Source organism: Aptenodytes patagonicus, chromosome 5 (assembly GCF_965638725.1).
Source record: "Aptenodytes patagonicus chromosome 5, bAptPat1.pri.cur, whole genome shotgun sequence".
NCBI lineage: Eukaryota > Metazoa > Chordata > Aves > Sphenisciformes > Spheniscidae > Aptenodytes > Aptenodytes patagonicus.
The window spans coordinates 61,612,755-61,638,935 of NC_134953.1; the positions used below are offsets into that span (position 1 = coordinate 61,612,755).

The following is a 26,181-nucleotide window of genomic DNA, read 5'->3' on the forward strand; positions in this document are numbered from 1 at the left end:
TGAGGAGGAAGGGCTTTCCTAGCTCCCCCTGTAAATGCTGGCTGTGAGCAGCTTGCTTTGGGGTGTGTGAGGCAGAAGAAAAACTGAGCTGCCACTATGAAATATTTGGAGTGACAATAGACATTTTTTATCCTCTCTGACTAAATTAATTAACAGTTTGGATGCTGAGAGTGGGAGCAACTCTGTGTCGTGGTTTAATCTCAGTTGGCAACTAAGCACCACGCAGCCGCTCGCTCACTCCCCCCCAGTGGGATGGGGGAGAGAATTGGAAGGGTAAAAGTGAGAAAAACTCGTGGGTTGAGATAAAGACAGTTTAATAGGTAAAGCAAAAGCCACGCATGCAAGCAAAGCAAAACAAGGAATTCATTCACTACTTCCCATCGGCAGGCAGGTGTTCAGCCATCTCCAGGAAAGCAGGGCTCCATCACACGTAATGGTTACTTGGGAAGACAAACGCCATCACTCCAAACGTCCCCCCCTTCCTTCTTCTTCCCCCAGCTTTATATACTGAGCATGACATTACATGGTATGGAATGTCCCTTTGGCCAGTTTGGGTCAGCTGTCCTGGCTGTGCCCCCTCCCAGCTTCTTGTGCACCTCCAGCCTTCTCAGTCAGTAGAGCATGGGAAGCTGAAAAGTCCTTGACTAGTGTAAACACTACCTAGCAACAACTGAAACATCGGTGTGTTATCAACATTGTTCTCACCCTAAATCCAAAACACAGCACTGTACCAGCTACTAGGAAGGAAATTAACTCTATCCCTGTCGAAACCAGGACACTCTGCAATGTAAAAAGGTACTTTTTTTTTTTTTTTAAATGATGTATGTTCTTGGAGTATAATTATATAGAAATGCAAATGTCCTGTAAGACAAGGACAGGTGTGTAATTCTGTTGATCTGCGGGAATTGTGGAAGTATTTGCATACAGACTTGCATGAATCAGCTCTGTGATAAGAGCATTTACATAAGCAGCAGTTCAGCTACTTTCTGGATTTTAAGAGTTAAATCACTGAAATATTTAATAACTTCCTCATCCCTACAGTTATGGCCAGGACCAGTGGTGAGTTGAAGGTAACTTCTTTGTGCTGTAATGCAAAAAGGTATAGAGATGCACTTAGCTACAGTGGTGGGGAGAGCTGAGAGTTGAAAATCAAAGTCCTGAAAGTAAGGATTAAAGTTGCTTTGTCTTTTTGTAGTCTGTACAGCTCTGCTTTTTCCTAAGTTCCAGATTATTCTCTATGTTTTATATGTGTTAGGTCTCACATCATGCGTTTTCTAAGGAGAACGTGTGTTTATCATGTCATTGGCCTCGGGGATCGGTGTGGGGACTTTCTCCAGACTACTGTTTTTTTTGCTGCTGCCTTTGCTTTGCATTACCTCCCTGTGGTGGTTTGGTGTTGCTAAGGAAGTGGATATAGATGTCACCAAACCATTCCTCTGCTCCTCAGCTGTGCTGCTTGATTTTGTCACGGTTGTTTTAGTGATACCTTAACAAATTTACAGACAAAGGTGGTGGGAGTGTCACAGAAAGATGGGTTTAATAACCACTTGTAGAGAAAACAAAAGCAAATCCAGTGACAGCCCTGGCAATTCCCCCTTTCGTTATTGCTGACAGACGGCACAAGAATAAAAACAAGCTGGTTTACGTGCACTGACACTAATATACAACCAACAGTGATGTCCCGAAGGAAATGTCACCAATTAGCATGAAAGCTGCTGCAGTTATCAACTTAGACAAGATTTGGCCGTGGAAAGTACAAGGTTTTAAGATGAACCTATGATTCCTTCTCCCAAATGCTTTCTTATCCAAACACGTGGAGATTTGTAAGACAGCTCAAGTGAACTTCTTGGTAGGCTCTTGTGGCCTGGTGAAGCTGTTTGCTACATGCCTGTAGTTTCTGGGAATGAGGTAGCACAGCGTTATTGTGAAAACAAATATGTTTTTATATATACATAAGGTGCAAAATAGTGGGATTGCATGACAAAGTTCAACATTGGAAAAGTCTTTAAAAATGAAGATGGAAACACTGAGCTGCGTGTTAGGGAGATGGAGGATAGCAGGGGAAGGATTTGGGTTCCTTCAGTTTGCATAAACTGCTCAATACTCAGTGTTTAATCTGAAACTGGACAGGAAAAAATAAAAGTGGGGAAACTGCCATACCATCTGTGCTAAAAAAACAAAAACAAAAAACCAAACAACAACAAAAAACTGCATTAAAAACCTTTCCCTGAAGCTGTGCTTTAATAAGATTCCTAGTCAGAAGTCAAACTCTGCCTAGTAATTCATTCTAAACTCTCAAAATGCATTTATTACTGTGGAAACGGCAGAAGTGAAGTGACCACATTTGAGGTCCATATTCAAAATTAACAAAATCTAATGTCATTCTGAGTTAAAAAGGAAGGAAAACGAGCACTGTGACATGGCCGAGACACACAGAAGGTATCTTTTGCATTAGCAGGCAGCTAAATGAGCATTGTTTGAAATAACGTTTTATTAGGTTTCCTTAAAGTGGATACTCAATGTGATAGATTATTTTTTAATCTCGGATAAAGTTATTGAAATGAGAAATGTTCCATTATAAAGGAATTTCTTTAAAGACAGGGATACACTTTATCATATTATAGCTCTTGCATCATATTAAATGCTACTTAATGTGTTTTATTGAAATCCAAATGTCTTGCTTAGTGTTTCTTTTCCAACAATACAAAAGCTTATGATTCATAACCTTTTACATAATAGATATATTAATGAGTTTCTGCATATTTTATTGCTTTGTATTATTCTACAAGCCATTAATCTGTTTTTCTTGATTATCAGTTATGGCAAAGATGCTATGATTTTTCTCTGAATTTCATTGCTGCCAACCAAGTTCAAGACTTTCGGAACTAATTTCTTTAGCTACCTGTTGGGCTCATTAAACCTGATTCTCTTCTTCTTCCTTTTTCCCATTGAAGATTGTATCCAGCCAAAGACCCAGCATATTTTTATCTGAATACAGGAGGATAAATTCTGCTTTGGGGTACTTGCGTGTTCTTTCATTCGAGTAGACTAGAGTTGTGCGTATGAATCTCAGGCCCTAATTATGTTTCTAAAAATAGAAATTTCTTGCTATAAATACATGACTCATTGAAATAATTCCTGTATGTTTAGGCTGCAGACGTGACTTCTGCATATTCATTAACCTCCCAGTTCTCCACTTGAGATATGGAAATGCTTGATGATTAGCGGAGGACCTGCTAGGAGGACACAGGGAGAAAGGGTATTGCCACCTCTGTTGGAGGGGGGTGGGGCGGTGTTAAAGCCAAACTAACAAATTGTGGGAGCAAGTGGCAGTAGCTTCAAGCTGTTCTTGTCTCCTCTGTCATGGACCAGTTTGGGGTGGAGCAGACCCCGCTGTAACTTCAGCCTGGAGAGGCTTTCAGACCTGGGGCCTCCTCCCAGGGCCACCTCACGTGGTGCAGTTTTGACTCTACGTAGCGCTTCACACTTTATCTTTTTCTCATATTTTCCTTAGATTGAACTGGTTTGTTTATGTATGTATACACTTTAACTTATTTTTGTATTTCCTGTAAGTCATATAAGTTAGATGTTTAAGTTACCTGGTTTCTAACTCGTATGTGGACAAACTTCAAGTTTCACAGGGATCTGTGCAGTTCACAGGCATGTAATAGGTAGTTTTGTGCACATATTGCAGCCTGCTGTTAGTCCCAAGAGCGTGGTTTTGCTAAAGGTCACTGGCTGCACAGGTCTGAACAGTGGTTTCATATGAATGGGAAAATACTGTATACGGTATATATTGTGTACTATATTTCTGACAAGGCTACCTCATATTATTATTTTTATATATTTTCTTTTCCTCCTCAATGGCTTTAGTTGCTATCAAAACAGGATATTAATGATTAAGTAAAAATACCCTTCATTATTACACATAAAAATGGATGGCAAAGACATAATTTCCACTATGCAGAAGCAAATGTGTGGACCGTAGACCACTTAGCTCCACAGAGCAGGTTAAAATGGGATTTAAGTGATCCACAGATCTCGTGCTGTCCCAGCTCCAAGGGGTCCATGTCACCCACAGGGAACAACCACACTTTTACTGTGAGCGCAGGCCTTAATGGTGTGGGTTTAATTAACAAATCATGTGAATACAATATGGCAGAACGAACTCTCATTTTACCCTGGCAATTATTGATTTATATTCCCAGTGTGACAGAAAGCATTTCTATTTTTATGTCCAGCAACAAGTTGTTGCCATGGCAACATCAGTGTTGGGTACCATTCGCATCCCACCCTCATCCCGAAGTGAAACCCAGTAGATTCTGAAACTTTTTAAAAGTGATTAGAGTAATAAATTTTTTAAGGTAAGTTTTACTTCTTGTCTCCTTTCCTGGGGGGGGAATAACTTACATTCCAGGAAGGTAATGCATGAATCTACTGTACCTTCTGCCAGCCACTGTATTGGGCAAAGTCCAACATACCCTACAAAAAGAGCTGGAAAAGCTTCATTTTTGCTCTCTTGACCCTTTGCCTACTCCTTCCCTCCTGCTTTCTTTTGGGGGGTGGGGGTGGTGGGGGTGGGAACAACTCCACCAAAACCAAACCTACTCTCAATGCTTCCTTCAATTGCACACTTGCTAAATTGTTTTTAAAATCTGCAGCCTGTTTCTACTACACGTGAAGCCAATGGTAGCGTTTACAAAGTCAAGCTCTTGTCTTTGCAGGGTGCCTGAGCAGGGCACGTGTAACATCTTTTCTGTTTGCCGAGTGCAAATTTGATACTTTCCAGTCTTGCTAGGTGATTGTCCTTGTTTCACGGGGAATCTCCCCAAAGCCAGAGATGAGGTGAGTAGTCCTAAGGCTCCAATAATTTTTTTAATCTCTTGCAGTTGCTCCTATCTTTACCGCTGAATTTCCAGGCCATACTCTGTCTTACAGCAACCATGGTTTATGCTGTGATTGAGAGCGAGTTGCTTTTTCTGATTATATAGACTACTGCTGCAGAGTACCCATACCCCCTGCTCTGAGGCTTGCTCTGCTGAGTGCTGACCTGCTGCTATCTCTGTTGCTACAGGAACGTATGTTTGGACTTAGAGGAATATAAGCATAATCTTTTGACTATGCTAAAATATTTGCTTTCTTGGGCAAAGGGAGGGATAGCTAAATGGCATACCTGAAGAACAAGCTCCTGTGGTAGCAACTGTAAACTCGATAACGTGAGCTCTTCTGACCAGCACTGGGGTGCATGTCATTCCCTTCTAGATCCTCACAATCAGGGTTTGCTAATAGAGATGCTTTCTGCCTAAAAGAAGCAGCGTCCCATTCCCAGCAACTGCTTTCTACTGCTGTTTCTGCCAGCTGCTGGTTGCCCAGGCAGGTTGTGGCGTCTCTGTCTTTGGAGATACTCAAAACCCAGCTGGACCCAGCCCTGAGCAACCTGTTCTGGGGGGGCCCAGCCCTGAGCAGGGAGGATCTCCAGGCATCTCTGCCAACCTCAGCAATGCAAGGAAATAGACCCAAACCATGCCTTAGTGCAGGTGCCAACAGTCCAGCTCCATTTGTGAGTTGGCTTGTGGTAAATACTCACAGCTTACACAGCTCCAGCAGCCTCCTGCCATCTCGGGGTGCCGCATAAAGGCTGCTCTGCTCCCTGCCTGCCTTGCTGGGAAGGGGCAAACAAGCATCATGACTACTTCTTCATCAGTGCATCAAAAACAGCAAGAAAATACCCACGCTGCTGCACCTACTTGTAGCGTTGACTGGCTGGAATTATTTACTGTTAGTGGATCAGCGGGTATTTGAACAATCTTTTCTTTTTTATTTTTTCCCCATCTTGCAAGGTTTAAATGTAATTAAAAGGAGATGACTGAAAATCAAGTTTGGTTTATCTGTGGGTGACCCAGCAAACCACATCTTTTTAATTTCATGCATCAATGAGATGATACGTCATGCTTTGTACAGTACGACAGCTTGCTACATTGCATAACTCAACATGCTGATGCAACCAGGCATGCAAAATTAACCTGATCGTCAAAGCCAGGAAATTCAAGACAACAAGCAGCTTCCTCCTCAGCTTGCATTGTTCAGCAAACCTCGTTATTCCCCATCTTCCCTCTTAGTCCTGTTCTGTACAAACGAAGAGAATGGAGTATTTTGAAAGATATGATAGGGTAAAAATTATGTGAATAACCCCAGACTGGATTGGGGTTGAACTGACACCTTTTCTCTGTCAGGGTCTGCTCAAAAGGATGGGCATCTCTTTGGCTTTTGGGTTAGCTGGGAAAGGAGAGTGGCTTGCTGTGCTTCTTGCGGGGGCTGTGCTTCACTTTTTTTTTTTTTTAACAGTTGTATGAGCCTATACTTCTCACAACTCCTTGCATCCCATCTTAGGATCTTAGGACTATTCCAGTGCTGCAGGGAGGCTGCAAGTCCAACAAACCTCACATGAATTTGTCTTTCTCCATTTCCACACCACACAGCTGTGTAAGCACCAGCTGCCATCTGGCCTTTGTGGCTAACTTCTTTTTGGAGTGACATGGAGAGGGACGTTGCTGCGGCTTTTCTGCTCCTCTGCAATCCTGTAAGGCAGTCGGATCATCTCATCTGCTTCCTTCCCAGGGAAGGGAACAGGAATATTGCTCAGCAGATGCAGGGCTGCTTTGTTGGGACCCTCTGCAGCCACTCCTGAAAGCCACCAGCAACACATGCTTGGTCTTGCTGTGCCCAAACTGGAGCATAATTATGAACTGCAGGGAGAATAAAAGACTGACACTGGGCATGAATATCTTCAGAGTCAAAGGCTATGGCATGCCACATGTAAGCTTGAGCATCCAGTGCTTTGCTCGGGGCAAAATCCTTGCTTAATATCTGACATCTGTCAGTGGCTCCTTGCATGTTCCTGGGTGAAGTAAAATAGAAATTCTGCAGGAGTTTCTCACATGGTTGCAGCAATGGGAAGCCTTGAGAAACTGCTCTTGATGACTGCACTTGAAAGTATGGAAAACGGGGAGGATTTTCTGTGCAATCTTACCTGTCTACTTGTGCTCATTACCATAGCACCTGAGAGCAGCTCAGGGAAGCCCCTGGCCACAGTAATGAGTGGCATGTGCTTACCTGAACAGTGAAAATCAAAACAAAATGGTGCTTAGTGATCTAAGTAAGGATCAAACTCAGTGTTGGGATTATTGCAGTGACTGGCATAGATTTTGGTAATGGTGACAGTGACATAGTTGTTTACCTGCAAATTAAAGTAACCAGAACATGGGCCTGCATGTCTCTGGGTGACCAGTGATGTACAGATGCTGCTGTTCTGGCTGGAAGAAGTCCCTTTGGAGCAGGAGCTGCTGCCTGTTTGCGTAGTGCCTGGTGCGATGGAGTTCAGCTCCTTCAGCTGTCCCTCTGATTTTCATGCATATTAAAAGAGGGGAAAATGAACTGCCTGAAATCTATTTCTCACCTTAATCCCCATATCAGCAAATGGGCTCCTTTGAAATAACAGGAATTAGTATGTCTCGGAGAGGTAGAAGAGGGCCATGACAGTTTGGAGTCCTTAGATATTGTTCTTGCTTGAGTTGCTTTGCATTTTCTCAAAGTGTACAGTGCCCTCTGGCACAATATACATCCACACTGCATTGCTAAGTGCTGAAACTTCACATCTTAATTCTATGTGAGTGGTTTTCTCTCGAGGCTGCGATGCCTCTGTGGAGAGGGAGCCTGATAGCAGCACTGAGAAGGTTAAGCATTATGCAGAAAAACGCTGATGGTGTATTAAAAAATATCTTCACTAATGTCTTCTTATTTTTGTTTTTGTCTTGTACAATCATATTTGAAGTACATCCACTTTGAGGTTCGGTGAGGAAAAGCCTGTTTATTTGAAGCGGATGGAGATACTTGAATGGAGGATAACGGGGATATAGGGCTCTGGGATAAATGCACTCCACTTGTGCATTCCAGATTAAAAGAAAAAGAAAATACATAAGCCACACAGCAATATTATCATCACTTTGCACTTTCCTTAGGAAATATCTTAATATTCTATAATCCTCTTTGCTACAGAATGGGGACTGAACTAAGATGGAATTGTATTTTAATATTTTAATGTAATTCCTTGTGAAACAAAAGGGGACCGTGTTCAGACGCTGGCTAGATATATGGCAAATGGGAACTAGACAAGCTGTGTAACATCATGACCAGTTTCTATGGCAACAAAAATGTCAGCTATCCTTTTGGCTGATTCTATTAATCTGTGGTAGAGGCACTGATACTGACACATTGGGAATTTATTTAAACAAGAAGGTGAAAAGATAACCTCGGCGCAGCTTATAAACAAGGGGGAAGTTAAGCCACTAACGTAATGCTATCTAACGTGTATATAACGGTGTAACAGGCAAGTAAGACATTTCCAAGGCAGGCACTCTGAATTTTATCAGAAAAGTGATTAAGCCATTTACCGGGAGGAGTTACCCACTATTGTTTGGGTTTTCGACAAAGTTCCAGATCTGCCTCCAGGGTTGCCGTACCTGAAAATGCTGCCCTGTGTTTGCCCATGTGCTGTTGAACCAGGAGCCGGGTAGCACTAAAGCCACTAAGCGGGGTGAGATCTGGGCACCTGGGACATCCTAAACTAGTTGCCTGGTTTTTGGTGTCTTCCCCCCTATGCTTGCTGGCTTCTGTCCTGGTTTTACTCATGTAGCCAGAGCAAAGTAGCTGCCTGATGGAGAAGGCTGTAGTACTCGGTAATTAAAATGCATGGGCTGGCCACTGGAAAATGGAAAAAGCAGTTGCAAGGAAACAAACTCCATTCTCTATTCCCTCTATGTGGGTCAAATATTTTCCTAGGGATACTCGGAAATGATTATGCTATGCTATTTCCCTTTGGTACTTTATCCTTTATTCTCTTGTTATTGCAATAGCTAAATGTTTTCCTACTTTTCAATGTACCATGACAATACAAACTGTACGGTGATGTTGGAGCACAAAATAAATATGGATGCGGATACTTGTCATTATGATAAAACAACATCTTTTCATCTTTATCTTGGAATTACAGGCTCCTCAGGAAGATGACAGTGTCTTGTTATGGAAAATGAATTTTCGGTAGTAGAAAGATATCTTTTAACTTATTCTTGAATTCTTCCTGTTTGCCAGAGGCGTGTAGAAAAATTAGCTTCTTTCCCAATTCTTTTGCTGCTTTTATTAAAATTCATAGTACAAAAAGTGCCATATAAAAGTGCTTGGCATGTGACTGACAAAAAGAAAAGCTGGAAAATGCAGAGCTGAAGTTATAATAAGATTATTTGCTGGCTGCTGTCTGGATTTTTCTTTTTAGTTATTTAAAAAAAAAAAGTAAGCCTTCAATATCTTTGTCCATTTCTTTTTTGGCTTCTTATGTACTGAAAAGAATTTAATACAATATGTGTTTATATATTTCTGATTTAAAAAAAAAAATTTTTTTTACTTGGGAATTCGGCTTATCAGAATTGTAACCACAATATAACTCTTGGAAACTGAGTTCATGTGAACTTTTGAACTTTTTCAAATTTAGAAAAGCTTTCTGATAGGGACAGGTATTCTCAAATTTATTCTGTGCTTCTGTTAAGTAAAATCATGTTCCTCTTGCATCCCTGTGACCACTGGCTTTGTTAAGCAGGTGTTGTTGCAAAATTGCCCAAATGCATTATGTTTTGAGCTTCTACAAAGCCAAAAAGATATGTAGTGATAGTATATCTGGTATACAGCAAAGTTGGTTTCTCCTGGTTTCTAGTCCAAAAACAACGGTTATGTTAAAGACAAGTTTCTTATCAACCTATGTATTTAATATCATCAATTTATGAAGTTCTGCCTCTAACTCCCATGGGAGTTTGCCAGTGTTTTAGACAGCTTTTCTTCCCATCTGTGTAATGCAGTAGCAGAGAAACGTAGGTCACATCACTTGATATTACAGAAAATGAAGCAGATGTGACTAAGACTGAGCCTGAGAGCTTGAAAAATCTCTGCCCCTGTCTAGGGGAGGCGAGGATGGAGCTGCTTACTGAAAAACTCCACTCCCTCTTAAATCCCAATGTAGCTTGACCTGATCAGGAGCTTTTTGTGAAGATGATCTTGATTATTTTGCTTTTCTTTCCTTTCTACAGGAAATTTTAACAAACTACAGTTGGGAATGTTTCTCTAGTCCTGGTAGCAGTGAAAGAGAGCTCCTTGGGTTTCTTCCTCTCTTGGCATGTTTTCAAGTCTACCTGTTTCTTCTGCTGGAGATGTTTCCTTTTGTACCTCCTCACTGAAGACCCACCTGAACTCAGGGCTTCCACAGACTGGGCAGTGTCCTACCCCCAGGAACCTCACTAGTCTAGATCACAGGGAAGAATGTCATTTTAATCCTGAAAAACAGAGAACAATAAAACTTTAAGCCTCTCAAATGACTAAAATAAAGGAAGCCTGTTCTTTGTCCTGGCTTAATTGTTACAGCACAACCAGACCTTCTTCTCTAAAGAAGGTGAAATCTCCTATGAGGGGAGAATGTGGGGGAGTGGAATTTCTTCTAACTGCTTTTATTCTTAAGCAGGACTGACATACTGTATGCAACGAACATTAATAACTTTTAATTCAGATGGAAAGTCATGCCAGAGACATTGTGAGAAGAATGCAGTCTTTCCTTCTGAAGCCATTGACTTGGAAAACTTGCGCACACAAAAAGGCTGACCTTTTGAGAAGTCATAGGCATTAACTTCTGATTAAGTACTGTATTTAATTTCACTGAGCATCTAACCTGAGGGCAGGCTCTAGCCTAGTGTACTTTGAAGTCAAATGCCTGGCTGGTCCTATCATGATCAAAACACGTTTTGAGTCCTAGGTATTAGCAAGGGAAATACCTCTGGTGCAAAAGCAGATATATCTTGATTTGTTTTAAGTTCTTGTATGATTTTGAAGGCATTATTTGGGATATCTCCTGTAGTACTTTAAAAATAAGGACCCTTACTTACTCTTTTGTCTTCTTTTGGCCAGTAACGCCAATTCTGATCTGGCAGAAAAGAGTGAATCTACTCCGGTTGCCTGAGTTGCCATCCCTGTACACTGAGGTTGGACTGGCTCTGTGTTAGTGCACTTGGATTTCCTTGTTTGCCTTGCCTTCTGCCCTTCAAAGACACAAGCACTGATTTTTATTATTTTACACATTTTTATATACATGTCTGTGTGTATAAAATACAATGTATTTATTATTTGTTATATAATATTATATATTATGTTATAATGGCATATTTCAAGTATCAAGCTTTGTGTTTAAAATCCAGGCATTCCTCATCAATAACGTGGCAGTGGCCTGCCAGATGCCTGTCTTGTCAGCCAGATGTTCCTAGAGGAGCTCTTCAATAAAGCCTGCCAAAGGACTAGAAATCATGTTGCTGGCTCTTGGCAGATTTTGGTGTGCGTTGGAAGTAGGACCTCCAGTACGTGTGTGTGCCTCCTCATAGCAAAAGGGCCAGTGTTTTCAGGGTCACGTCAGAGCAGGATAGGCCAGAAGTTGAAGGTGGTCTGAGCTGGTGTGGAGTAGCAGAGAGCTGGCCTGATGTTCATTAGCAAGCTTCATAGCTAATTAAGTGCCTTATTTGACACTTCTAAAAATGATAGATGGACACATGACAGTATGTATCCTTTAGAGGTGAAAGTACGATCAGAACTACTTAATTGTTAGCAGAAGGAGGCCCTTCAGCTTATAACTAATGTTGGTTCTCCATCTGGTTATGAAGCAGGTGGCCAGGTGGTAAAATAGTAAAATCTCATAGAAAGATGAGACAGGGCAAACTTCACGTTCTCTCTTCCTTCTACCTCACAGCCTTTTCTTCCCTTCCCCAAATCTACCCAGCCTTAAAAATCAATGCGAAGGCAGTCTTTGCTATGTGAGGCTGGAGACCTGTACCCTAGGACTCTCCTCAGATTGCCATTGTCCTGAGCTCGCAGTGACAGTGTTTGCAAGGGTTTGGGTTATTGCAGTTTTAAAAGCTAACGCTTGTTGGTAGAGTGCAGTTGCTCTCGTGTAGGCTTGCTAGACCAGCTCTGTTCTACAGAGTGAAACGTATTTGCTCAAGGGGTTCATAAAAGTGTTTAGCTTAACCAGGGAGGCACAGCTGTGAGGGTGTGTGCACGGTTGCTTCGTGTGGCTTGGCCAACAAGGAGTTGAATCACAGTAATGTGATGGTTTGCAGCAGTCTACTGCTTCCTTGGAGGAAGAAAATATGTTTTCATCTCGTTGCCAGAAAGGTCTGATCCACCTTGGGGTGTAACGCATTAAATTCGGAGCTGCTACATGTTCACTCCAAAATATGCTCCCTGTTGAATTTCCTTCTGCCAAAGAAAAGCAAGTCTACCAGAACCAGTCAGTAGTATCATTTCTCAAAACCCCCCTGATCTTTCACTGGTGTACAAAGGGAATCGCTTAACAATCACAAAACCTACCTTGGTTGCTCTGTGTCAAAGTCCCCCTCAGCAGTCGGCAGATTCCTGGGATGGCTGAACCACAGGTGAACAACTGGAGGATTTTCTTCCCTCTGGACCGTGACACGGTGCGGTAGGAGATTAACCCTGGTCAATGTGTGAATTGAAATCTTACGTTTTGTGCAATACTTAAGAAAGGAAATACTGAAACATACTGAAGTGAGAGGATATTGCCTTTAATCAGGCTGGACGTGTGCTGAATTCACATTAGAAATGTCTGTTCCATATGAAATCGGGCGGGATTAGAGCCTCTGCTAGTGCAAACTGTTGGGGACGCGGTGAAGTCGGTGCAGACGTGCTGATTCACTCCTTTCTACGCGTGGCATTAACGCCGATCCTTGTTACCAGACTAAAAACGTCTAAGACGATGCAAGACTGTGATACTTAACATTTTTAGGCAACTGCTGTTTTTGTCAAAACTGTCTGTAGCTTTTCTTCTTCAGCACAAGATGGTAAGTAATGAGCTATTGGAATAATGTCTGTTTGAAACATCCGTAGCCATATGGCAATGTGGGAGGCGAGGATAAAACAGGGATCAGTCACAAGTGTTTACTTTGAAACACAGATAAAAAGGCAAGTTTTGTGCTATAGCTTGGTTACATGTCGGATCAGGTACTGGAAACAAAGTAGTTTTAATTACTTTTGTGTTTAGTGAACTTTAAAATCCCAAACACTTAAATCCGTTGTGTATTACTCCTCCTGATTGCTCTCTTCAAATCTGCACTGTGAAACAACAGGACAAACCGATGTTTGAGTGAAACCATAACTGACTAATCCACATATACATTGGATGTTATTTTCAACACTGATATGAGCTGTATGTTGTTAAAATGGGGAAAATGTTGCTGAGGAAGGTTTGTGCAAGTGCCTGGCTGCACTTGCAAGATGGCTTCAGAGGTTTTGGGGTTGTTTTAAGACCAGTTCAAGACCCCCTGGCAAGCTCTTGGCTGAATAGTTAAATTTTTTTCCAAAGAGCTGAAAAACTTGTGCTCCTTCCTGGCGTCAGCCACAGCTGCAGGAAGCAGAGTCCTCCGAGAAAGTAGGTGGGTTATTTTGGTAACTGAAGTGGTTTTGGAAGTGACAATTTGTAAAAATATCCCTCTGGAGATAACTCCTCATTTGGGACTGGGGGGGTTGTACTGATTTTTTTTTTTTTTTTTGCCTTTGCTGAGCTTTGCACCTGTGCTGTTGGCTCCTGCCTCCCTCCCAGAGCAGGAGCCCTGAACCTCAGCCGTCTGCTCCATCCCGGGGCCCCCACATAGGAAACCTTTTGGGGGATGACAGAAGAGAGGCCTTTCTGCACCCGTCAAGTGGTATTAAGAAAATGTTTTGGTTCAACAAAGAAAACCTCGCATAATCTGTGTGCATTTCAATTTTAAAATACTTCTGCAGATTAATTAGATTGATGATCCTATTGGGTAGGATGAAGGTGAATATGTAGGTGAAGAGAGAAACTTGCTGCATCAATATGGTCTGGCAGTTTCCTCTGGGAATACATTATTGACTGCTGAACAAATAAAGTATACTTGTTGGTTTTTAAAAGGAAATTTTGTGATAGTGGAACACTTTCTTCGCAAAGTAGAAGCACAGAACGGGGGGGGAACCCTCAAACTTTGCTAATACTGTGTGGGCTTTTGATTAGAGAGTGCTCTGTATGCTAATTGAATGTTGTCTTATATCAGCATAATCTTGGGGTTATGTCTGGTCAGTGTTAATGATAAGTGACAGAGACGCATTTCAGAAACTGTTTCATCAGATGAGAATTATATCCTGTAAATGCAAGCCAGATAATAATATTTCATCTTTGTGTTGATTTATCCTGGCCTTAGACTATTTATATCGATTTTCTACTGGAAAACGTATCATCTTGCGTGTGATCTACTAATTGCACACATACAATACAGACATTATACACAGTATAATGTATAAATATATAAAAGACGAAGACTTCTTGAAACGTATATAAATGAATTCTAAAATCAGTTTCAAGATAAAATTGCTTCATAAAGGAAACATATTGTATATATGCTTATATGTACAACATGTACATATGTTTTTATAAACTTTATAACCATGTTTAATGCGTGTGCTTTAAACTTCTAGGACCATATTGCCTAGAGAAATATGCTTGTAACTGTTCACAGGATAAGTGTTTATAATTGCTGTGATTTTTGAGCACAATTATTGTAAGTAGCTATGCATGAAAAAGAGCATTTAGAAGAGAAATGGGCTTTTTCCATGTAAGAATGATCTTTTTTAAAAAAAAAAAAAAAATCCTGGGAAAGTGGCTTTGTTCTACCAGCATCTAGGTAACTTCACTAAAATTAAACAGAAACAAACCCACCATCTACCCATCAGTTTTAATGCTACATACAAATGTCTTCACAGCTATTTGCACTTGAAATGTTTCATTTGCCAACTCCAACTGGCATTTGCAAATGCAGATTAGTTATGGGAACGCTGTTGGCTGCTGCTTCTTCCTCCTTTCAGATGTGGTTCCTACTGGACACTTCCTGCCCAGACTTGTAGGCAGCAAACATATGGTCTGGTAGATAGTTTATGGAATAACTTGCTGGGAGTACTTCAAGTGTTCCAAAAATCTCACGGGCAAAGATGCACAATTTTCAACATAACATTCATCTGAAATGCCAAAGTTAAGATATTCATTTGCTCACTTGTATTGTTGCATTTCATAACGATAGCACAGACAGAGATAGATTGCGGGTTAAATTAACAGATATAAATCTCTGCCTTTATTAGCTGTTTGCTTGAAATGCAAACACTTTCAGGGGTCTGCATTACAAGAAAAATTGCTGTATCTTATTAACAAGTGAATTCCACAGCGTCAGTAGCTAACAACAGTGGAATTGTCTGTCTGTCTGAGATTAGAATTTCTCACTTCACACTGTACGGCACTTCTGTTTTGTCAAATGTGTTCAGTGCCTGCCATCACTAAGGGAACTGTCTAATTCTTCCTTGTACTTCTGAACTGTGTCAAGTGTTCCGGGAATCAGTTCTCATACAATTTTAGTTTTTCATAGCCTATAGCAAATGAGTGTAGCACACCAATTTTGTATTTTCATAATTCTGACAAGATCTTTCATAAACACCCTGGTACTTGGGGCCAGGATTCAGTTGATGTAAGTCACTGTAGCAAAAAGAGTCTGATTTCAATTGCCTGGCAGGACGTATTTATTTATATTAGCTAATCTTAGGTGAGGATCTGGATCAGGCTCTGCCTGAATACGATGTTTAGTACCCCAAAATGTGATGCAGATCAATATATGCTAGAATAACTTGCCATTTTATGCTTCATGTGGCACTTGTATGCGTAGGTCCTTTACACAGCTCATCTCAGTACTGCACATGAAGTTGTGGTGGTGAGACTATGGTGGCTTAGGGCAGCTGATAATGCAGGATCTGTTGGTTAGCCTGTGGTGAGTTTGTGCCTGCGTGGAGAACTGATCACAGGCTGCGTGGCTGTGGAGCCAGGTAACTCTACCTCGAGGATGGAGAAGCTCAAAAAGTGCCTGTAGAAGGGGAGTTGGGAAAGGCAATGCAACTTCCATGTGAGCTTAATAGGGATTACTTCTTTCCTACTAGTTAACTTCCATTCCAGTGAGCTGAAACCATACAATTTAACTTTGTCCAAGCACTCTTGTCTCTTCTGCAGTCTTTCTTCCTGGATGTATGTACATCAATGGAAACACAACCTGAGGTTTCTCTTCCTTCTTGTCCTTTCTGGTCTTCTTTGGAGCTAGAAATCTACCTTTGGTAGGAGGATCAGGTAGTGGACCTGGATGAGGAACAGGCATACAGTTCAATTTGAGGTTAATCACAGTAAATCTGTGTTGTGCCTTTCAAGTTGTAAACAAACTAGCTTCCCACTCTTACTGTCTGGCCTCGTGGGTGCAAAGGGGCAACTGAGCAGTGGGATTCAGGCTTAGCTACTTGCAAATCAGAAGGTAAAACGTGGTTATAGTTTGGAAACTCCTTTTGGCACCTTGTCTGTTGCTCCAGAGGTCTCAGGCGCTCCTGCTCTGTTGGCAGCTGCAATGCCCAGATGCCAAACTGAGCAACAACATATGTATTTTCTGGTGGCTGGCTTATTCACGTGATTTTTACATGATCTCTTTGACCGCTTTTCTCATAATGCATCTGGAGCCAGTCCAGGATCACACCTCCGGTAGCCTTTTCTGGCTGATTGTGTTTGCATGATCAATCAGCCCATGGTTGATTCCTACTAAATATTTTCAGATAGATACACAGCATGAGGCAAAAATTAATTTTAGCTTCAAGTGGGTTTATGGTTTAAAAGTCATTTCTTAGCTGAAAGTTGACAACTACCTTTATCCTTTTTGCCAAGTAACTTGTGACATGTAGCTCGTGTGAAGTGACCAAAAGCACTGCCTTTACAAAAGGATGTGTTGCAAAAGGGCGAGTCTTCTCATTTCAGGACAGAAAAGCAGTCTCTCTTGCAGAAAGGCTGTCATCTTCCTTTTCCCAACCCATCCCTTTCTACCAGTTTGAAAAGAAAGGGTTGAGCCACTTGCCTGCATCAAAAGACACTTTCAGTGCCTTTTTATTTTAACGTCACCATTTTATTTTAACGTAGGTTTTGGGGGCTCAAAATGGAGGTGGGGTTTTGAGGTTTTTCCCTTGCCTAGCTTGGCACCACGCTGCTGTGGGGAGTCTTGTTTCTAAGCCCCTCTCTCTTGTACCACCAGGGAAACGATGATGGCCAGCTCCAGGCTGGGGCACCCACCCAGACATTGCCTGCCAGGGATCTTGCCATGCCCTACGTCCCTCTGTGGACCTAGCACCTAGACCCAGCTGGGTTACTGATATTTCTAAATTGGGCCCTTCCAGTCCCAAACAAAACATTATCAAACTTTGCATTTCTTTTTCAATGTTTGCATCCTAAGATAAGTAGGGAGGAAAATCAGAACCTATTCAGTATTGTAAATACAGCAGATTATTATCCTAATGTGTTATGTAGCACTAACAAGCTAAATAATTCAGCACACTTTTAGGTCTCTATTCAAACTGATGAGCTAAAATAAAAAGTGTTGATTAAGCTAAGCGCATACCTCAGTGTAGATGGATATTGCTGTTTTGTTTGGTTCGGCTTTTTCCAAATAGGGGAGACCTCTGATAAATATACAACTGTTCTTGCAAGGCTTCTTGTAAGCTGCATTCCTTTGCTGTTTTACTGTCTCTTTAGTGTGATCACTTCAAACCTGCATTGCAAAACTAGGTTCTTCTATCACAAGCTTGTGCGCTCACGATGGGTTTTATTTTTAATCCTACCTCGCTGCTGGAGTCCAAGAGTCACATAAAGAAAACCTGGCCGTAGGACAATGATAAAGCATAAGCGTCAGCTTCTTGTATTTTCTTAAAAGTATTTCATAATTGAGAATTAAATGTTTTTGTTTTACTTTTTCCTTCTGCTGTTCCCCCTGTTAAAGATCCCAGGGTTTCTAGAAAATTCAGTAGTATTATCACATTCGAATAACATCTATATTTAACAGGCCCACTCTCCCCCCGTGGGGAGGTTGTGAAAGGGGAGATGGCTTTGCGGGGTGGCAGGGGTCTTTGGTCACTTCTTCTGTACTTGTGCGGAAAACGTGAGTGAACTCTCATGGCTTACAGTACCTTCAGGAGCCGCAAAGGTGGCTGTGCTGCCTTCATGGTGTGCTGCCATACCACGTTAGTGGGATCTTGGCAGAGAAAGGGAAGCTGTTCCAGTGATCTTAGATAGCTTCATCATAAATAGCCAACGTCCTGGAGTCATCCCCTTAGCAAACCAATTTGCAGGGGTATAATTGGATCTATTGACCTACTATTTTGGCTGTTCAGACAAGTTATTCTGTGTAATATAGGTGTTTGCTTCCTGTGCACCAAGATCTTTATTCCAAGAAGGCCTGAGGGGGTGGAATCCAGATTTAGTTGTTGCTCCATTTTTATTGTTTTTTAGTATGGAAATCCCTGCTTGTAGCATGAGGATTATCAAACTTTGCATTTCTTTTTCAATGTTTGCATCCTAAGATAAGTAGGGAGGAAAATCAGAACCTATTCAGTATTGTAAATACAGCAGATTATTATCCTAATATGTTATGTAGCACTAACAAGCTAAATAATTCAGCACACTTTTAGGTCTCTATTCAAACTGATGAGCTAAAATAAAAAGTGTTAGACACGATCTCCGTATGCACTAGCCACAGTTTTCAATAAACTACCTCTTAAATTCTCAAACTAAGGCTTACATATAAGAGGAAATAAAAAATATGTGATTTTGAATGGTGCTTTACCCAATGCAGTAAATACATGGAGGAGGACATGTAGGCAAAGATAACTGGCAGTCTGCTTAAAGCATTGTGGTGAAGAACAAACTAAATGTTTCTTTGGGAAGCTAATTTTTCATAATATGTGGCACATGGATGGAACAACACTATTCCTACTGAAACGAGCTGTCATCCCTTCTGTAATTAGCCCTATGTTAATGATATGATAGGTGTTCACCCTAATTTCAAACACATAAAGTTGTATTACAGAGGCCCTGTTCCCATAAAATTGATAGAAGAATCTTTAGTATCAATTATTTAGATAAATTAGCTTTCCAAATAAACTTTTATGGTGTTTGCCTAAATTAGATAGTCAGTTGCTAATGTAAAAAATTGAAATGTTAAGAAAAATCCACACGTGTTCAGTTAAATATTTTTTTTTTATATATAAATGCTTGAAGTATGAAATGGTCAGATTTTAATCTGAGTTTTCATTGTGGAGGCTTTGTCTATGGAGATATTTCTGACTTGCACCATTTCAGTCAAGTTCAGAAGCTGATTTTTTCCTTCTCTGTCAGCACAGATACAGAAAAGCTGTTATAAAGTGATCCCTTTAATCCTGTACCATTTTTATTGCTGATTAGAATCAGGGTAATTTCAGCCTGTGTTGAAGGAGTTAATATTCTTGATGGAGATGTGAAAAGTAGGAGCCATTTTAAATCTCAATACCAAATGCTGCCTTAGGGATCACACTGTGCTAAAACCCAAGATAAAAAGGCCTGACAAAGATTATTGACGGTTTACCTTTTAATGAGCAGCTTGGATTGATTTTTAATTCCCTCGGGGGCTGCTTGCTTTGCCCTGTTTCCACCCATGATGTCATGATTAACAACAACAACAACAACAACAACAAAATTAAGGCTTCATATCTGAATAACTGCAGAGAAATAAAGAGTAGCCATGGCATTAAAAGGAAAACTGTACCAAATGCTGTTGAACCTTCTAGGAAAAGCAGAGCACTTGAGTCAATGGTTTGGTGCTTCTCCTGTCAGAGGAAATGTACTTTCTACCAAACAACACCTCAATCCTTTGTTTACATTATACGTTTTAAATAATGTATCATTCTGCAAATCAACAGCAAAACAAGAACATGCCTTCAAATGTATTTAATATTATTGCTGAGAAAAGCAATGATTTCTTTTACCAAGCCCCCACCCCTCTAAAGCCAACACTGAACAAACCGCCTCTGGCTACGTTCCCATAATTTCGTTCAAATCCTTAAGCTTCAAAAGAGAGCAGCTCTGCCACCACAAAACTATCATTCCAAAAGCTCTTAAGCTCTGACATCATCTATTCTGTTTGAGTCCTTGCGTATAGACCTTGCCAGAAAATGGAAATCCCTTTTCCACACGGGAGAAAGGGTGTGTTTTTTAAAAATATTCCCATTCTGCATCAGGATGAAACACTATTTTAAAAAAAGAGAGAGAGAGAAGGAAAAGGCTGTTTTTCCCAGGTATAGCTTTCCAGAACAAAAACCTTGTTTTTGAAGAACAGGCTCAAGCGAAGCCTTCCAGGCAGGCAGATGGGAAGCCGGTGGCACAGAACCGTTCTGCTAAGTGGAAACTTCCCTGTGGAAATCTCCCGTTTTCTGAGGGCAGGAGAGGCGCGTACCTTCTGCACTGGCTTAGGAGATGGCTCCAGCCTCCTGGGTAGGTCTGTGATCAGTAGGCAGTTTTTGGAGCCAGCTGGAGTGAAGCGTAAAGAGTGACAACACGTGTATGTGGCCACTCAGAGGCTATAGGGGCTGGAAAACTGCAAATTCAAGCCAGTTTGTGAGAACTGAAGGAGCCTGCTGATATATAGGTGTTCCTTAGAGTTATGTTGGGTGGAGGTGTAACTGGAAATGTGGTGGTTAAGAGCACTTGAAGAGTGGTACTTGTGCGAGGCCGTGCAGAGCTGGACGCTGTAGAGCGTCGTTCCTTAATGCACTCGGCCTATTGCAGGAGAGATGCTGTTGGGTGGAGAATGGAGAGGGGAAAAGCAAACACAGAAGGGAAACTGCTGGTTAAATTGCTTGAACTATCACTAAAATCCTCTTCTCAAAGTGTGTTGGGTTTTCTTCTTGTTAATTTTTTTTTCTTCGTTTTTCTTTAGAAGATGTGTATGTTGAATAACTACAGGCTATTCTCAGCAGTGTAAAATTTCAATTCTTTAAAACACATTCTTACCTATCAAATTGGCGGGCTTGAGGAGCAGTTATTCTGCTGCAACTTCAAATCACCGCTTCAAAAATTGATCGGGGCTTAGGTATGTCTGTGTGTCCATGCTTATTAGCTTCATGTTGTGATTAACTTAATGGGCTATGGAATTTTACATGTATTCTATGCAAATGCAACTGAAAAACCAATTATTGAAAAGTGAAAAATGAACTCTAGGAGACAGTCATTAGACTATTAGAATCCCCAGTTCCTTTGGAAACTGTATTTGGGTAATACGTGGTTTTAATACTGAATTTCAACCCCAGAAAAAGCAGTTGGCAATTACATTTTTTTTCAGGCAGTATGAAAGCATTTTGACAGGCCTGCCTGCATGGGCTACTAAGACCCACTGGGCTTTACGAGTTGGAAAATTAGTCTCGGCCTCAATAAAACGTTGTAGTCCACTTAGTACCCTATTTTCAAGACCCTTAGATGTACAAGCATCCGTGAATTTAGCTTGGGTGGCTGGTGAGTATAATGCATATTAGCTGGGTTGGATCCAGCAGCAGAGATGCTCCCCTGGCTGCTTCCTTGCAGGACTATCTTCCAGTGAATGTGTTTCGTGTGGGCAGATGGTGATGAAAAACCTCCTCTAAAGCCTGATTAGGTAATCTATGTGCCCAAGACCACGTGGACAGGCTGTGGCAGCATCTATTGAGACCGCAAATACATTAACACTGTTGTGTTATGGGGTTGTGGCCCGGATGGCACTGCTACTGTTATCTGGAAAATGATGTTGATGATTTTTGCCCCCCTCTATAATAGCTCTGTTTTTTAAATATGTTCCTATTTATGTGCCAAAGTTGCTACAGGTGGCTGTTGATCAGCCTTGTGGCATTTACAGGCCGGTGGCCCCCAGCTTTGGTTAAAAGCATCTTTAAAATGAAGCTGCTGGTGGGGGCTTGATTTACACATTGCCAGCTTCAGTGAATGCTGACATGGTGATGCCCTGAGCTTGCAGCATATTGCTGCTCTCAGAGAGAGAACGCAAGCGCTAGCGTTTGGTGAGCTGTACTCTTTCAGGCTGGAGCTCGTGCGGGTGTTTGTAGGGGATGGAGCTCAGTGTAAAGTCAGCAAACTGATGCAAGCCCTTTGTGGAGGGAATATTGTCAGTCCTCGAATGTGCATGGACCAGCGCTGTTGTCATCTTTCTTTCTACCTGGTGAGCTATAACTAGCATTCGGCATGCTGAGATGCACATTTGGACCCTTTAGCATCCCTACCTTCCATTTCCATCACAAGTTTGTCTGGTTTTCACCACCTACAATTTCCACCCTCCCTCTGCAACAGGTTTTGCATGTGCAGATGCCTCCGTGCTGGCAGGCTCCCTTGTCCTCTACATGGTGGAGGTGTGTTACTGTAGCACAGCCTGTGTCTCGTGCTTGGCATCAGCGGGTCCTGCACAGGTCTGGGGCCCCCCACGTAGAAATGGTTGCAGGACCGAGGACTGGCAGTGTATGTGATGGGCCGCGAGTGTCCGTTGAATGCACACACATCCGCTGCCTTGTGCTGTGGGGAGCGCGGGCCCTGATTCGGTTCTTTGTTTGGCTCACTTCATCTGCTGTAAAACACTCTCGTAACAGGGTGACAGGCTGAAAGACCTTGTGTAGGAATGAGTCACCCTGGGCTCCACAGGGAGTTGTGCAAACAGATTAGGGGCAGCATCTGACCTTTCATTTTCGGTAGTGCCTAGACACAATTGCATGAAGAGGTGAGAGGGTATCCAAAGAATACTGGCTGTAATTTAATAAATTGGCATTTAGATGTGCAGTGATGAGTGTCTGTAAATGCTTTGGATGGATGAACATAGGGTGCAACCAAAGGGAAGAGAAATAAAGATGTGTAAATGCCATAGACCAAAGTTTGGAAGAACATAGTAAAGAATAGATGAACAGGAGTGAGAAGTCATGAATATAACAGAGAAGCTAAAAGCTACTGCACATAAATCATCATGTGTTGAACTGTTTTGAGTCTATTCAGTTGCGTAGCTTAGAGCCATTTAAAATATCCTCTGTACAAATGAAGAGGGGAGAATAAGAATAATCAAAGTATAGATAAAGCATGTATCGAGAATAAAACACAGTGATAAGTAAAACTATGAAGCAAAGAGAAGGAATAAATACGGTGTGGAAAGCAGATGTGGAGACTGAAGGGAAGGTGCATAAAAGATAGATGTAAATAATAAGTCATTTGTCAAATCCTTGAATGTAAAATGTCAGGGCTTCAAGAACTTGTAAAGGTTATTTACTAACTAAGGCCAGTGTGAAATACTGTTTAAGTATGTTGATGCAACACAGGCATGTGTATGTATGCTTTGCTGAATAGGACTGGTTTGATTACTTAGTTCCTAAATAAAAAATAATAATTCTTTGTCTCTTTGTTGCCAGGGAAGTGGGAGATAAATGCCATAAGAAATTTATGTACATTTCTGAGCTTTTAAAAGAAAGCAGGAATGAAGAGAGGGGGGAGAAATCACACTAGAAATTACAGTGCTTAAGCATTGAAATCTATATTGGAAAACTTAAGATTGAATTAAAATAAAAGACTTGGGATTGAGAAAACTGTAGAATTCCGTTGTTTTAGGTGTGGGAAGGCATTGATGAATTTTCAAAGACCGTTAGGGAATACATTCATCTAGAACTAGAAAAATCTGCTTTTAAATCTGACTCTGGAGTGGGAGAGTCAAAGAAATTCTGTAAGAGCCTAAATAAGGTATAATGTGGAAAACTCTTAAATCAGGATAAGTATGTAATTTTGCATGAATACTAATCACATGCAGTATCTAATTAATTCTTTTTTAGGAACCAATGTCAGTAACTAAAGGAGAGTCAAAATATATTAAGAGTTTGGTAAAGCAGTCTTTTGACCACATAGCATTCAAAGGCTCGTCTTCCTCTGGTAGCTGAGAAGGGCAGGTGTCTTTAGTGTCTACTTCAGAGGGTGGATTTCACTTGGAAGACTTGAAGCAATTTTGAGTTATCGGCATAGAAACAACAGAGGGAACTGTAAATGCTTCATATGTTAATAACCTGGAAAGGGGAATTTGCAGCAGGATAAGAAAAAAAAATACAGTGATACAGAACTGGGAAACAAAGAGTTAGAGCAAAGGAGGTAAGCAACCTATAATACTTCTGAATACATCACATTGATTAAGAGTGTAGACAGATAAGCAGGCTGCACAATTTATGGCAAAGCAAGATAAGCTTGTGGACAGACAAAGCATGAAATATAAAAAGATGCAGCAAAATAACCTCCATGGCTGTACACTGACAAGATGGAAAAAGAACAGATGAGAAAGGTAGTTGGATGATGTTGCCTTCATCACAAATGTTATCATCAGTGCATTACAGCAAACAATATATTAAAGCACATGTAGCAGATGTGTTAAATAATGATGATGAAATAATCTGACACCAAACAAAGGACTGGTGACTACCTCTGCAGTCACATGTATATAGCTTTATTTGCATCTTTCTTGGCTATAGGCCCAGACAAGATATGGCAAGAGGGTAGCCGCATTTTTCTTCTGAATTCCTGAACCATTTATATGGACTGTCCTCACATTTACATGTACTATATTGTTAGACATTGTATTGAGCACGTTCATTAAAATTAACCAATTTGTTGTAATGGCTTCTGGTTACATGCACACAATTGCCATAGTCTTGCAAAGGGAGATAGTATCAAGAAGAAATGCTATAATTACACTCAAGACTTCTAGAATGAGATTTCTGCACTCACTAAATGTGAATGCGTCCCCCAGATAGTTTCTTTCAGCTGTTTATCCTCTGAGAATCTATTAGCTGTTGCTATTTCTGTGCGGGTAGTAGGATGACTGTTTATAAAAAGCCGTGTAGATAAATCAATAACATTTGCAAATCTGATGAACTAGGATGTGCTGCAGGTTGCTGTGACCAGGCTGCTCTGTGGCATAAGTACAATTCACTTGACTTGCAGTCTGTTCCCAGGTGCAAAAGTATGACCTTTTTTTGCCAGTCTTCTCAGTGATACATTCTTTCTTCTTTTCTTTCTGGTGAAGCAGCTGCAAGTTACGGCACAACTCCAAGGGAGAGCAGGGTGAATTCCCTTCCTCAGCCTTCTCACCTCTGTTCTCTTCTTCTGCCGGATGACAAGGAGGCAGAGTCCTGGGCACGCTGTGAAGGTGGTAGGTGGACTGGCCTTTGCTAGACATCTGTGTGGCTTGTGGCTTACTTGCCGTGTGCCTCAGACCCTGAAAACCCAGTTCCTTCTGTAGATCAGTGATGGGAAGCAGCTGTAATCTTCTCCGCATCCTGCCTGTCTTTCTTACCAGCTCAAAGACATAGGTTGCTCTTGGGTGCATCCTTCAAAGAGACTGTCCTTCTGCTTCCTTATGTGCAGTTGTGCTTTTCTCGGTATTATGATATAGTTGCACGGTGAGCAGGATTCACATCTTTGAACTAAAATCAGCCCTGTTCAATTTTAAGCATGTGGACTAAATTATTAGACCTGCAAATCTTACTTCTGTAGGCAGCAATCCTCCACACTTTTGGATGTCCGACACTGGATTAGTGGGAAGAGGCAGCTGCATCCACACAGATCAATTGAGCAGAGGCAGTGCGTGGGTCTGAGGTGACCCATGTTGGACATGCTGCTTTCAAATCTAAATCTGCTAGTCATGGTACAGTTGGGTTGCCGGCTGTATTGCCTTGAGGATGAAGAGCACAGCAGCTCCTTCCTAAATCCTTTATACAAGTTATGTAGCACATCTAAAGTAACCCCAGAAGAATTTGCTTGGTAGCTTCCCTTAGTCACGTACTTTGAATTTAACGACAGCTCCTAATCTCACCGCACTGTAGATGTTGAGCGGGTTAGAGCAGTAGTGGCTGTGCATGCTGTACTGGTTGCGTTTGCCTCTGCTGTAACAGCAAGGGAGAAAGGTCTTTGTTCACCAGAAGATCAATGATTAATTCCAAGCTGCAGAGTTTGGAGCTGATCCAGCCTAGAACTTCTCCAATATTTACGGTGTTTAGCTCCAGGATTTTCCAATTCAAGCATTTCTCTAGTCCAAGAAGGGTTATGAAGTGTTGAAGCAAACTCTCAAAATACTTACCTTGCCCTAAGAGGAATAATCTGTTCAATAACGTAAAAAGGTTTTAATCTATGCACTT

The 26,181-nt window shown here is 41.3% G+C and overlaps 1 protein-coding gene across 6 annotated transcripts in view; it reads left to right on the forward strand.

Annotated features, from left to right (window-relative positions):
* Nucleotides 1-26,181, forward strand: part of DAB1 (DAB adaptor protein 1) — a 484,695-nt gene that overhangs the window by 164,507 nt on the left and 294,007 nt on the right. The window contains exon 1 of one of the 6 annotated variants that reach the window (XM_076340091.1): nucleotides 780-795. The exons of the other annotated variants lie outside the window; for them this stretch is intronic. The gene's annotated coding sequence lies outside the window, so the exon portion shown is untranslated. Of the gene's footprint in view, nucleotides 1-779; nucleotides 796-26,181 lie in introns of those variants that run through there. 6 annotated transcript variants of the gene reach the window in all.